The sequence below is a fragment of the Ambystoma mexicanum genome, chromosome 5q (assembly GCF_040938575.1).
Source record: "Ambystoma mexicanum isolate Mex_15411 chromosome 5q, UKY_AmexF1_1, whole genome shotgun sequence".
NCBI lineage: Eukaryota > Metazoa > Chordata > Amphibia > Caudata > Ambystomatidae > Ambystoma > Ambystoma mexicanum.
The window spans coordinates 1,076,597,338-1,076,610,069 of NC_090933.1; the positions used below are offsets into that span (position 1 = coordinate 1,076,597,338).

Below are 12,732 nucleotides of genomic sequence, written 5' to 3' on the forward strand. Positions count from 1 at the left end.
TCGGTCGAACATGTGTTGGCTTTTCTTCCATGCGCCTAGCACACCATGTGCCAGGACCTTGTTTACATTACTCAATGAATAAAATCGAATGTTTGCTTGTTGAAGGACATCAAAAGGAACCTCGTTTGTGTTGCAAACACTACCATGTTTATCAACACAATCCAGCGCCACTACTAACAAGGCTTGCCCACCACCACTATAGTTTTAAATATACTAGCAATATATTCATAGCACAATAAGAGCTCCGTATTACACAACCAGCCAGTATGTTGAAAAAAAAACAATCTGGGGGGACCGGGACGTGTGAGGGATCATAGGTACACTACACGTCACAGTAGGGATAGTGTTAAAGACACGCCCAGGCCGTCGTCCCTTTTTGAACTTAGAAAAAAAAGAAAAAGGTGCAATACTCTGCAATTACCACTAGATGTCGGATTTTATTCCAGGCAGATTCACAAGCATCAGAACCCCATTTACACAAAAAAAATATTGCAATGATCCTGCAAATTATCGGCTTTTGTCAATGCTCGATGTAGCTGGGAACATTTTCGCCTCTGATTTTGAAGGATTTAAAAAGGTGGGGAAATAAAGATTTTATGCCCTTTCCAGACAAGCTTTAGAGTGGAATGCTCAACTTCAGATAACATTCTTCTATTGAGCTCCATGATTACTGAGGCTAAAAAAAAAACAAATCCCCCTCTTATTTAGTCTATGTGGATTTTAATCTGCATTTGACACTGTTGACAGAGAGTTTGTGGGCTAAATTAAACAATTGGGACGTGCCTGAGACAATAAAAGGACATTTTACAACAACATCATGAACAAACAAGCGCACACACAGGCGAGACTGAGCAGCATGGGCACCTGCTCTAAAGAAATTCCCACTATTAGAGGTTTAAACAAGGTTCTGTGCTGGCACTTATGCTGTTTAATCTCTAATTTGCCTAACCTTCCAGCTAGGTTGGCTGCTGTTCATACTTCGCTCTTAAGAGTGGGGTCCTCTGGATAAACTGGCTATCATACGCTGATGATGGTGTCCTTATGGATCATACCCTGGTGGGTATCAGAAGGGCAATTTGTCCTCTTGTGCAGTATGCAGCTAAAACACTGAGAAGACTCAGGCAATGGTAGTAAGCGGCTCTAGGGGGCTGTCGAGAAGGATCGATACACTTGCAGTTTGTATAGAGAGAGTTCCAGTATACACACATTTTGACTTACAGATGAGATCTGACAACAGATTTGTGGATATCATTGAGGGCAATGTAAATAATGCAATCGCGTGCACTGCGATCATCAAGGTGCTTGCTAGGTAAACTGCAGGGTACAGCCTTGAGGGAATTATGCAGGTATATATAAACAGACTCACTCTTACGACCAACACTGGTTGGCTAAATAGAAGGGAGAATCTGCAGAAGACTCCTTGGACTCCCGCAATGTGTACCGATCGAGGCGTTAAGAGTGGAGCTGGGCCTTACATCACTGGCTGGTCTTCTACATCTGTGCAGGGGTTTATACTATATTAAAGCACTGATGTCACCTCAGTCCCCATTATGAGCTCTTTTGAGTCTCCACATGAAAGCTAAGGGTAAAGACCCACTTCAAGATTTTGCAAAATTAAACGAAAATACATTTAAAGAAATGGGCTCAACCCTAATTCGGAGGATTCTGTAATGGTCAGAAGGGATTTTAAAAGGAAGTTTTAAGTGTGGGACTGGGGATCCAACTTTAACCATCTAGCTAATTTACAAACCTATAGGCACTACGTGACTGTACAACCCTGACTTAACAGGGAATTTAACATAATCTAAAGCTTTAAGTTTCTGCGAGAAACGCATAGGTGATTCTGTATAACCCTGCGGTGCCACAGTCACATCACCGAACAGGGAAATACGATAGGGAAATGCAAATAAAAATTGGCTTTCTGGGTGTGTTAGGGAGAATTTTCAGAAATGTGCCAATTCCCTCCCATCTTAGAAACCCCCAGCTCTTTCACTGAACTTAGGGGCTTTGTATTCCATAAGCATCATCTTTTGCATTGTGACACACAGCACCTTCAATGCAGTGGCACAGGGAAGTCTCTTAGATTTCCCAAGGGTTTAAATACCATGTCTTGGTGGAACTACTGTTTCCAAGAGCAGTGAAGTGAAATTGACTTTACTTACATTTTGTAACTTTCTAGACCCAGCACACACTATCTTACCATAGGGTACTGGAGGGGTTACTTAGTAGCCCCTTTGTCTAGTTTCACATGTAAAATATTTATGTTACCCTTTCTACAATTAATGGCTGGTTGCAGTGATTTACTTTTTACTACAATTGTGTGTTTTTTTCGCGGGCTGCATTCACAGTCACAGTAAGGCACCCATGGGTGCCCATTTCATCAAAATGGCCGGGTCTTTTTTTCACCTTTTCTTGTTGGAAAGATCCTTCTTGAGATTTACTCTGCGTGCCAAACCAGGATTGGTCCCTTTGTTCGTTTTGTCTTTGGCGGGATTCACAAGTGAAGCCCACCTCTGGCTCCAGTATGTCTGGCAGGGGTAGGAAGTGAGGCAGGTGCCCGAAACTCCCTGTGCTTAATCCCCTTGGTTACAGGAATGCACCCAAAGGTGATTGGCCGGCTGTCTGTAATCAATGAATGGGAGAAACCTGCATAAAAGGCGAGGCTTTTTGGCTTGGAAGGCAGAGTCAACCACTGGACGAATTAATCCGAAGAAGAACTTGGAAGAGACGCCTGCTGCAACTCCTAGACTGCTGGTTTGCCCAGTGAAGCCCTTCTGCTGGGCTGATGCTCCAAAATTTGCCTTGACTAGAGAAGCCTTGCAAGGATGACTTCTCCCGAGTTGGTGGGACCAATCAACTCCAAAGTAAGCCCAGCAGGACATCCTCTCGGAGCTGGCTGTACTTCCGCTGCTGCTGGAACCGAAGTGCCAGGGAGAGGAACACCAGATTGTGCGTGTTGCTTTTAAGTCGAACCTGAGCGCCAGGAAGATCCTCTCGACTTCCCTGAAGCAGGACTGTCCAAGCCTGAGGCACCTCAAGAGTGCTGGACCTCAGATGCAAGAAAGTCCAGAGTGGCATCCGAGAACTGCAGTGTGCTATTTGCTGTCAGATGCAAGGAGCTGAAACACTGAAGAACCGCTGAATTGAAGTTTGCCCATTCCTGCTGCTGACCTTCCCATTGCAGAGCAGGAGTCCCCAGACGTCCTCCCTCTTGTCCCCATGACTGAGGCTCAGGAACAATAGGATATGCATAGCTGTACAGGAACAGAAGCCAGCTGGAACCATTTCTTCTAACCAGAAGTACTGTAAAGTCTAAGAGAATTTACCTCGTGTCTTGTAACCTTACTTGCTCTCAGCTGAGACCTGTCTTGGTTACCTTGCAGAGTTGCTAAAGCTTATCCCCCCACACACACCTACTAGCTTGTGGCCCTTCAAGTGTTCCATTTTCTACAAACATTTCTAAAAACATTGTGCAAGACTGTTTACCAACCTGCAAAGAAGATCTTCAGCTCCCCTAGACAATGTGCAATTAACATTGGCTGTCCTGGCTCCGAGGGACTCTTCTTTACCTTTGACTCTGTGATTTATCTTTTCCTCAGGAAAGAGTTAAACTTATTTGACATTGGAAGGTTTTTAAAAGTATGTACCTGTTTGTGAATTATGTGTTAACCTTTGTTTTATTCCCCTCTTCCATCTTTTACACCAAACTCAGTACTGCTCTAAATGTACCAGAGATAAATCAATGTCCACAGTGTCCTAGCTATTTAATTCACCTGAGGGTGTTGGAAGGGTCTGTGTGCCATCCCCATTAGGTATCATCTGATTTAAAGAAACACAGTGTGTTTTGAAGTGTATTGTAAATGTTATAAATATTGCTCCCTTCTGAAGAAGGCTTATACAACTGACGGTGAAATAAATGAATAATGGTTTTTAATCACGAAACCTGGAGTATAAGTGTTTATTTGAATAAATGCTACTGTGAAACTGTCACAACATTACTGCTCACATTGAACCCTCTTGAGATACGCCTGGCTGCTCAGCCACACTACCAACCTGTGTAGTTCAGACTTGTACCAAAGGTTGGGTTCCTATTGCCAGGAGGTCAAGGTTATTGTAGTGCACCCAAAGTGTACTGCATACAATCTTGCCTAACAGGGTGTATTGGGATGGGAAGAAATCAAAACACAGATCTACCACAGTTAAGTGTGAAGCGGCCAGTGGTATACAGTATATAATAGAAGTCACATTAGGTACCAGGGGAAATGGGGAGTAACAGTTTTCAGCTCTCAGATTTTGAACAAATAGGTAAGCGTTCCATCCTGATTCTTGACTAGCAGAATCGGAGTATAACAGGGGCTACACTTAGGTACAATGATACTGTAACTTCGAAAGGGCCTCTATTACTGGTGCGGCGACCCTTATGCTTCAGACCGTAAGGGATATTGGGGAATATGTGGTCATTTCCTAGACTGATCTATCCTACTTTTAACAGGCTCAGCAGTCCTAATACTACCTACTTCGTTATCATGACTCAGGAATTGCATTATTTAAATCATTCAGATCTGGGGACAATTTATTATCATAGTGCTGTCCTGGTTTCTCTTGCAGGACTGCTTGTGCATTCTGGACAGAGACACTGAGAAACACTCAGTCTAGAGCACAGTAGATGGTGCAGTTCAATTTACACAACAGATATCTCCCTAACAGGTTACCGGGTGCTGAAGGACAGAGGCGGCAAGCATGTGTGTCAATGATCGGTCAGAGTAATAGACACAGGTTCCGAAGCAGAATGTGGAACGGGATGTTGGGGATACAGACGGTCTTTATAGCTTGAGGGGACAGCTGGCCAACTGGCTCCTTTATCCATTAAACAAGAAATCCCTCATCCCTGTTTTGCACCTGTGGCCCATCCTGATGTACAGGTATCAAGGTGTGAAGTCATCCCTCAGGCTGTCTCTGCTTTATTGCTGGATCTGGTGTGTTTTATTTGGGGTCAATGTAGGTGCAGTAGAGTTGGGGGGGCTTGCCCTGTTCGGGAGGGTGAGAAGGATGGTTATATGCTGGTGATTATACAATTATCAATTCTTCCTGTGCCCTACCTGCATACAAGAATTACAGGCTGTTTCTGTATACTCCCAAGTCTGTCCTGGCGTTCTCAATCCCCTCCCCCTCCCAGTCTCATTCTCCTAATCTGCGTCCCTTCCCTGAATCCTCCCTCCCCTCCTTCTGGTGGGGCAGGCCCGGCAAAGGTGGTCGTGGGGCCGCAGGAGCCTGGGGTTGTCTCAATGCTACTCCTGACTTAGGCATCTGTGGAAGTATGGGGGAGCTGTGAAAACTCATGGAGCTTACAGAATAGTGGAATAACCTGAACAAGGGGAGACGGCATAACCTGTTGTAGGATTCGCTTCACTTCAAAAGGATATCATTGTGGAAGCAATAAGAACCTTTTAAACCTTTCCCAGAAGAGATGACTTGTTGAAGTGTGTACACATGAATACGAAAATAGCTTGGAAGGTAGGGTCAGAGTATGAGCCGTGTACCGCGAGGAAGTGGGCTATGGTAGGATGCCCAGCACAGAATACAGCATAGAGGGCAAAGCTATGTATGCTACCTTTGGAGCTTGCCAATCAACCCTATGGAAGCAATATGTTCTACTCTGGGCGAGAAGGGTAGAGGTTGAGGAGTCTACGCTTTGCTCACGATGAGGCTACAGGAGCAAACCTGCCATTAAAAGTGGGCTCTATGAGCTGAGGAGTTTACCCTTCATTATTCCAACCACAGATAGTCCCTTTGAGATTCTTTAAGCGCTTGACTCGAGGTGCTTTTCCTAAAAATAAATAAATACATTTAAAAAACACTGGAAGAGGACTCGGGCTTCCCACTGGAATCAGGAGGCTTGTCTGAGCAATCCATCATCCTGTGACCAATGCTGATTCTGCGTTTGAGGGACTGCGTGCAGCTGGAGAAATGTTTCTCAGCTGAGAGGTAGGAGCTGGTTAGCAACACAGCACCGACTGCTTCAAGTGAATGAGCATGCAAAGTGCTGTAACAAGGCATCACCACTGAAGGGGCCGGTATCATTAAGTGATTGGTGAGGGTTCTACATCACTAGCCTGTTGAGTAAGTTTGGGTGTCCATGGAGGGTGAGGGAGCCTGGGTAAGACTCAAATGACACTGCTATATCTATCAAGCACCTCAGCTCGAGTGGTAGCTGAAGTGACATCTCGGGTGGAAACCTTGTGGCAAGTTTGAAAGACTCAAGCCCAAGCACCAGGATCAAGTGTTTTGTATCACAGATGAATTCAAAAATCCAGGGACAAAGGTAGTAGACTTCTGGTACTTTATAACAATTGTAGACAAAAGGCATGGGAAGGCTGGGATGCATAAGCAAACATTACCTCCATGAGGGCTCCCTCCATCCTGGCTCTGGCGTCCCTAACCACTATAATGTTCCCAAAGTATTCTGAAGCAAAGTAACCCATCTGTCTAGGTATTTTGTAATCCTGATGGGAAACAAAGGCAGTGGTGTCTCTTTCTGTCCGGTAATTCGCAAGAGATACTTATGGTCTGTTTGACCAGGATGTGTCTTTCTGTATCTCCACCCACTATTTCCTTCTCCTCCCTCTGATCTTACTGGTCTCCCCCTCACCTTTCTCTCTCGCTCTACCGGTACCCCTTTCCTTCACCTTACTTCCCTCCCTTTTCCCTCGCCTGTCGTCTCCTCTCCCTTCATTTGCGCCACAATTGTACTACCTACACCTCTCTCCAATGCCCACGCTCTACCTGCACTCCTCACAACTCTATCCTTCAATGATCTCAATCGGCTCCTCTATGTACAGATCTTAAACTCTCTATACCTGTTTCTACCCATTACCTACCACTTTTCTCTACCTCCCCACTACTAATCCTAACACCTTTCACTCTCTCCACTTTCCTCTCTCTCTCTCACACACACACACACACACACACACACACACACACACACACACACACACACACACACACACACACACACACACACACACACACACACACACACACACACACACACACACACACACACACACACACCTCCCAGCTCCCATTGGTCGCCCAGATCACATGATCCCCTTGGCCAATCAGGTAAACTATCCCTCTACGGGATGTGTCTTGCCCATGAAGGCTTTTAGCCACACCTTTCTAGTTTCCATTTTTGGGGTAGCAGCCATGTGCTCAAGCTGCTAATTTGTTTTTCTGCATGAACTGGTGAATTTGGTTTCCAACTGGGTTTGACAAGGATTTCTGTCTCCACTCACTCAGTTCGCTTTCTGTTGTCACCACCATTCATTCCCCTGGTGTCCTTTTGGGGTTTGTGGGTCAGGTGTTTGGCGTCATCCCTTTTGGGCAGGAAAAATCCCAGTCCATTCCACTCTTGGTATTGATTCGATTCCCCTGGTTCCAGCCCAGGTTTTCTTGGTTGCACCCAGGTGCATTCTGAGAGGTGCTGTTCTGAAAAAGAAAAGAGAAGTCAGGCCAGAAGAGAGGATGACAGCATCGTGGAAGTGACAGTGGTACCATCAGTAATACACAAACACTGAGGGGTCAGAGGGAGGAGGAACTTGACACCCATGAGGAGTCAGAAATGTAAGGCAGACAACTTTGTGAAGGTTTTACAAAAGACGTAATTTTATTAACTCAAAGGGTTGGATAAACGCCTCACTATCCCTACCCTGACAAGGATTTTCCTGCCTATCAAAATTAACTAAAGGAAACACTAACAAAAGGTTCCTGTCCCTCACACCTATACATATAACAAACTTAACAAGGCAACATATGTAATTTGCGATACAGCAGAAATGACAGTTACGTTCACAAACTGGTAACTGTTTCTCCTTAGAACCTGGATTAGTTCCCCTTGTCCAGATTCAAGCTGGATCCAATTCAACAGTTCCAAAAGGATAGGAAAATCCTTTCTTGCAACAAAGTTCCAATAAAGTTATTTTTGTTCCAACTTAAACTGAGTTTACAATGTTCAACAAGTTTTTCCTCTTTCAACTTGTGATAAAGAGTTCAATACAACTTCTCATGAAGCAAGAATACTTCCACAGTTCATTAGGATCAACAACAATGTCTGTCAGCATGATTCTGCAATAAGTTCACAAAATACAATAGTGGTTCTGCCCCTTCAACACTTTTTACCACACCACAATACTTCAATGACTGCCACCTGGTCCACTCACTTGCCAGGTCTACTACTACAAGATCCTTTGCCCTAGTGTACTCGCCTGCCAGGACAAAATTAAACTACTTACTACAAGTACTTCTGTGGTGACGGGTTGTTTCCAACAATTTAGCAATGTCTTCTGCTTCACAACATCATGTGTGATTACTTTTGGGAACACAAGCAACACATTGTTGCTGTTTGTTACACACTTGTGATTGCCATATGCAATGCAGGTAATGCACCACTCCTCCTGAATATCTTGTCAGAAGGACAGCCTTCCTGCCACTCTTGTTTCCCCACTTCCACATTAACCAAATACTGACTTTCACACTTCGTTGGCTTTGGCAATGTGGGTTTAAGCCAGTTCCTCTTATAGCGTATTTTACACAATGGCAAGGAGCTTTACAAACACTTGGACTTTGGCAATGTTGGTTCTTTTCAACTTGCCTTGATATTATTCTCTTTTGGCTTTGGCAATAGTTGTTTGTATTGGTTTCTCAGAATAGTGCCTTCTCTTGTTGCTGGCAATTATTCTGACCCATATAAATACAATCGCACCTTTCTGGTCTGCTTGTCAAGTTCTTATTTTGGCACCTTCTCCTCTTTCAGTCAGCTTGGTTTTCAAAAGGATTATTATTCTGCTTTATATCAGGCGGTATTCAAAATAATGTAAATAATGTTTATTTTGCCACTTCACTCTCTTTATATTAGTTCTGTACTTAAAGCATGCAGACTTGGCCAGTGGATGATCTCTGAGCACTCTTGTGCAACAATACACTAGAGAACTCACCGGGTCTGGTTTACGCATTTGTTTGCTCCGCTGCCTCCAGATCTTCTGCTGCTCTGCGCGGCCCAGTAAACTGCTTCTCTCAGTTTTCCGCGGCCTGCACCAGTTAGAAAATGAGCTCTCCTCACTCCAAAGGCTCGCCTGCCACTGGAACTCTACTTACTATGCTTCTAAACTTCCCGCTTTTCACCACACATCCTCTGCAGCTACGGTCTCCAGGGGAAAAGCCGTCAAACCCAACCCTTCCCACTGAGTAACCTCTGCAATCAAGGTCTCGGACAGAAGAGACTCTCAGGACCAGCATCCGTTCGAAACACGACAGTAGTCCCAGCCTCTCTGCTCTCCTCCAGCTTCTGCTTCCACTGCAACATTGAGGTGCCACGACTACTCCATCTCCTACTACTGCTCTCCATTGCCTGCACTATGAGGGGGGCTTTTATGCCTCTGCCTCCCTTAGGTGTGGGTGATTAACAATAGTAGGTTGCAACCTGCAGTTTCGTGCCTCTGCAGCCCTCTTCTTCCTCCCAGTACTTTGGGGACTGTGGTACTTGAAGTACCCAATGTTCAAATCATTTTTTCTAATGGAAATATCATTACTAAATGTCTCTCCTTAATTATATTCCCTAAAGGAGTATTATAAATATTCAATGAAGGGTTTGGCTTTACAGGGGAGTTGGGGGTTTCAGAATCTAAATTGTTAATATTTAAAGATTCATCTTTATTCCCCTGGGGGGGTCATAGGAGCTTTCACCTGAATGTCCATAACTTTAAAAGGGGGTTTCTTACTCCCAATGCATAACTGGTTACGATTGTCTTCACCCACATTTTGATAGTTAGCTTTGGGAAATAAAAGCTCTCCCTTACAGCAAGACATTACATATTCTGGTACCGCTGATATTTCCTTCTTTGAGGAAGACAAATACTGCGTCTCACCCAACGGAGCTCTCCTGTTCCCATGGTGCCATTCTCCTCCTAGGTGATCCTCCCTGCTAATACCATCCTCAGGGTCAGGATCAGGAAGCAGTTGCCTTACCCCAGGCCTTCTGGGAGGAGATTTTAGGTAGGGTCTTTGTGAGGACTCTGTAGGATTCATCACATCACATTCCATGCAATCTTTCAGATTCCATTCTTCGATGCTTTAATCCCAGTACTTGAATTGTGCAAGTGAAAGTTCTGTGGAGTAAAATATGCTGTTTCATCACCCATGTTCACGAGTGAAAAAAAGAACTGCTCATAAGAGTCTCGATGTATCACACTAAACTCCCTACATGAGGTTTTATTCTCATATTGCAGGAAAAAGAAACGCAACATAAATACAACTACTACAGAACGCTGACCTTTATTGCGTAATCCAAGACACAAATCAATCAGGTAAGACTGATATCATTGTTACACCGAGTACATATTTCTGCTGGCAAAGTTGAGACCCACGTTGCATTGAACTTGAAACTGAACACAAGGTAAATTATTTACAATGGTATATAGTCAACATTATTGCAGTGGAAACAGATATAAATATATTCAAAGGCTTAATTGTAACCACATTTTTAAAGACATCAAGTTACTTTGGGAACAAATGTTAAAAAAACTACTGTCAAGTAAAATTTGACCACAATCAGCAAGGCTTACAAAAAGGAGAGCAATTCAAACATTACAGGATTGTGCTCTATACAAAACATAAAAATGCAGGATGCTAACCTTCTGCTTATTGTATACTGTAAAAAATGATTTGACAGTGTGAACAAAAAATAAAAAAGTGAATAGAAATGCCCACTCACTCCTGCTGTTGTTAATATACAATGTACAAATATAGACCAAGATGAAGGGTTCAGGAATCACTTAAACAAAACAAAAAAACAAAAAAAGAAATGCACAACTGAGTTTGAACATGAAATAAAGGTTTTGAAAGCAGCATGCATTTTTATGGCTCTCCAATATCCTTTGAATCGGATGACAATTTTATGACCAGCAAGCATATGAACAGGAATAAGCGGCAGGATTGTTATAATAGCTCGTGCAGGAATGCATTTTAAACAATGTCAGCATCTCTTCTTTGAAGAAAGACAAACAATCCTTTATTTGAGACAAACAGTTCCTTGAATAAGTGTGACCAGCCCCGGGACAACAGTTTAACTAGCTGCGGCATTAAGAGAAATACATTTTTCAGATTATCACTTGTCCAATTGTCAGTTAATAAAAATATACATTTTATGAGCTGTAAAGCTCAATGAGGACATATCTTATCCAAGTTTGCTAATCGTACAAATCAAATCCTGGGACTCTCCACTGCCATTTCTTTGCGTAATATGACGGGTTTATTTCACGTTAAGTGCTTCATTCAAAACATCTCTACTTTCTGATTTATTTTTCACCTTTGAAGTAAAAATGGTAAAAAGAGAGACATTTATAAACAATGTACTTGAAAATTACAACAAGAGGAACATATTGCCACAAAGCATTTTGGATCTATAAGCTAAACGTTCTGGATATGATGGTTTAACGCGTGTATGTACATGTTTCAAAGTTAGTGCAGAGAGAGCCTAATAAATAAGATACAAAGAAATATCATTGTTTACAGTTGCCAAGTACTTTTACTCTTTAAAGGTTTGGTCGCTCAAAGCTTAATCAAAGTACACAGGCAGAAAAGTCTATATGCTGGGCGACATAGGAGGACATAAAATATAGTGGTCATTGGATCATCCCCTCCTATATCCAGGACATTCCATTTATCACAATGCTGTCTGAATAAAAATGTATTAAAACCAGAATTCTTTGTATTTACAAGTTGTCTTTCCAACAACCCTATTTACAGTACAGCAAATCCTTAGACTTGCATTCAACTTTGGCACAGCACCAAGTCCCATTTACTTTCCCTAAACGGGTCAGTAGAGCAGTCTTTTGTATGCATGTTCGTAGAACGTCTTGGATTCACTAAAGACCAGGCTCATTCACAGTAAATCAGATGTCCACAACTTTTCAGCTGCTTTCTTTTACCCCTGAAGATAACAAACAAAAACAGAGCACAACACAATCAGCAAATATTTGAAAGTGTTGATACTATCCTACATCCAAACATCTGGGTTACAGTACAGCATTGAAAAAACAGAAAAGATAATGCACAAATCCTGTAAGTTAAGCAGGTTTTCCATAGCCATGTCTTAGGTGTGAGAAAGACCAACCCAGAACTAGTCAACATGGTTTCTCTCAAGTCCGATGTACTCTCCTGGTGGTAAATGTGGCTGAGCAGTCATGGCCAACGTCTTAGGAGGGAGCACGGTAGTTATGTTATAGAGTAAGTCTAACATTCAATAAGGCAAGTCCACCCAATATACAGGTCACAATATACCCATCTGCTGTATATGTAAAATGGTAATGAGTTAATAGAAGAGCATCTTTATAAAATAGTTCTTCTGTGTCTTCTGGTGTGTGACCCTTCCAAACATGGTGACTGGACTTGTATAAATGATCATGAGGAAACATTGCCTGAAATGAACAGTTCAAAACCTCAAATGAACACAAGAAGGATGAAAAGATTCATCAATTAAAAACAGGTTTGCCAAATTATCTTTGCACATTTTCTTGTGTGAATAAATGGTCGTTGGTGTGTAAAAAAAAAAAAAGAGTGGATGTATCATGCTTATTCCACCTTATCTCCAATTTCCTTAGAGTCAATTATACTCTGATGTCTCTAGCTAAACCTACCTGCCTTAGGCAGCTGAACTCCATTTACATCAACTACACA

At 42.8% G+C, this 12,732-nt stretch overlaps 1 protein-coding gene and 1 long non-coding RNA gene across 6 annotated transcripts in view; one reads left to right on the forward strand and one right to left on the reverse strand.

Annotated features, from left to right (window-relative positions):
- The window catches only part of LOC138497878 (uncharacterized), a 176,987-nt gene extending 166,625 nt beyond the window's left edge, over nt 1–10,362 (forward strand). Inside the window, exon 3 of the long non-coding RNA XR_011278658.1 lies at nt 10,284–10,362. This is a non-coding gene — a long non-coding RNA (uncharacterized lncRNA). The remainder of the gene's footprint in view (nt 1–10,283) is intronic.
- Nucleotides 10,311–12,732, reverse strand: part of ZHX1 (zinc fingers and homeoboxes 1) — a 198,945-nt gene continuing 196,523 nt past the window's right edge. For all 5 annotated transcript variants that reach the window (XM_069621579.1, XM_069621578.1, XM_069621580.1 and 2 more), the window contains one exon: nt 10,311–11,986. The gene's annotated coding sequence lies outside the window, so the exon portion shown is untranslated. The remainder of the gene's footprint in view (nt 11,987–12,732) is intronic.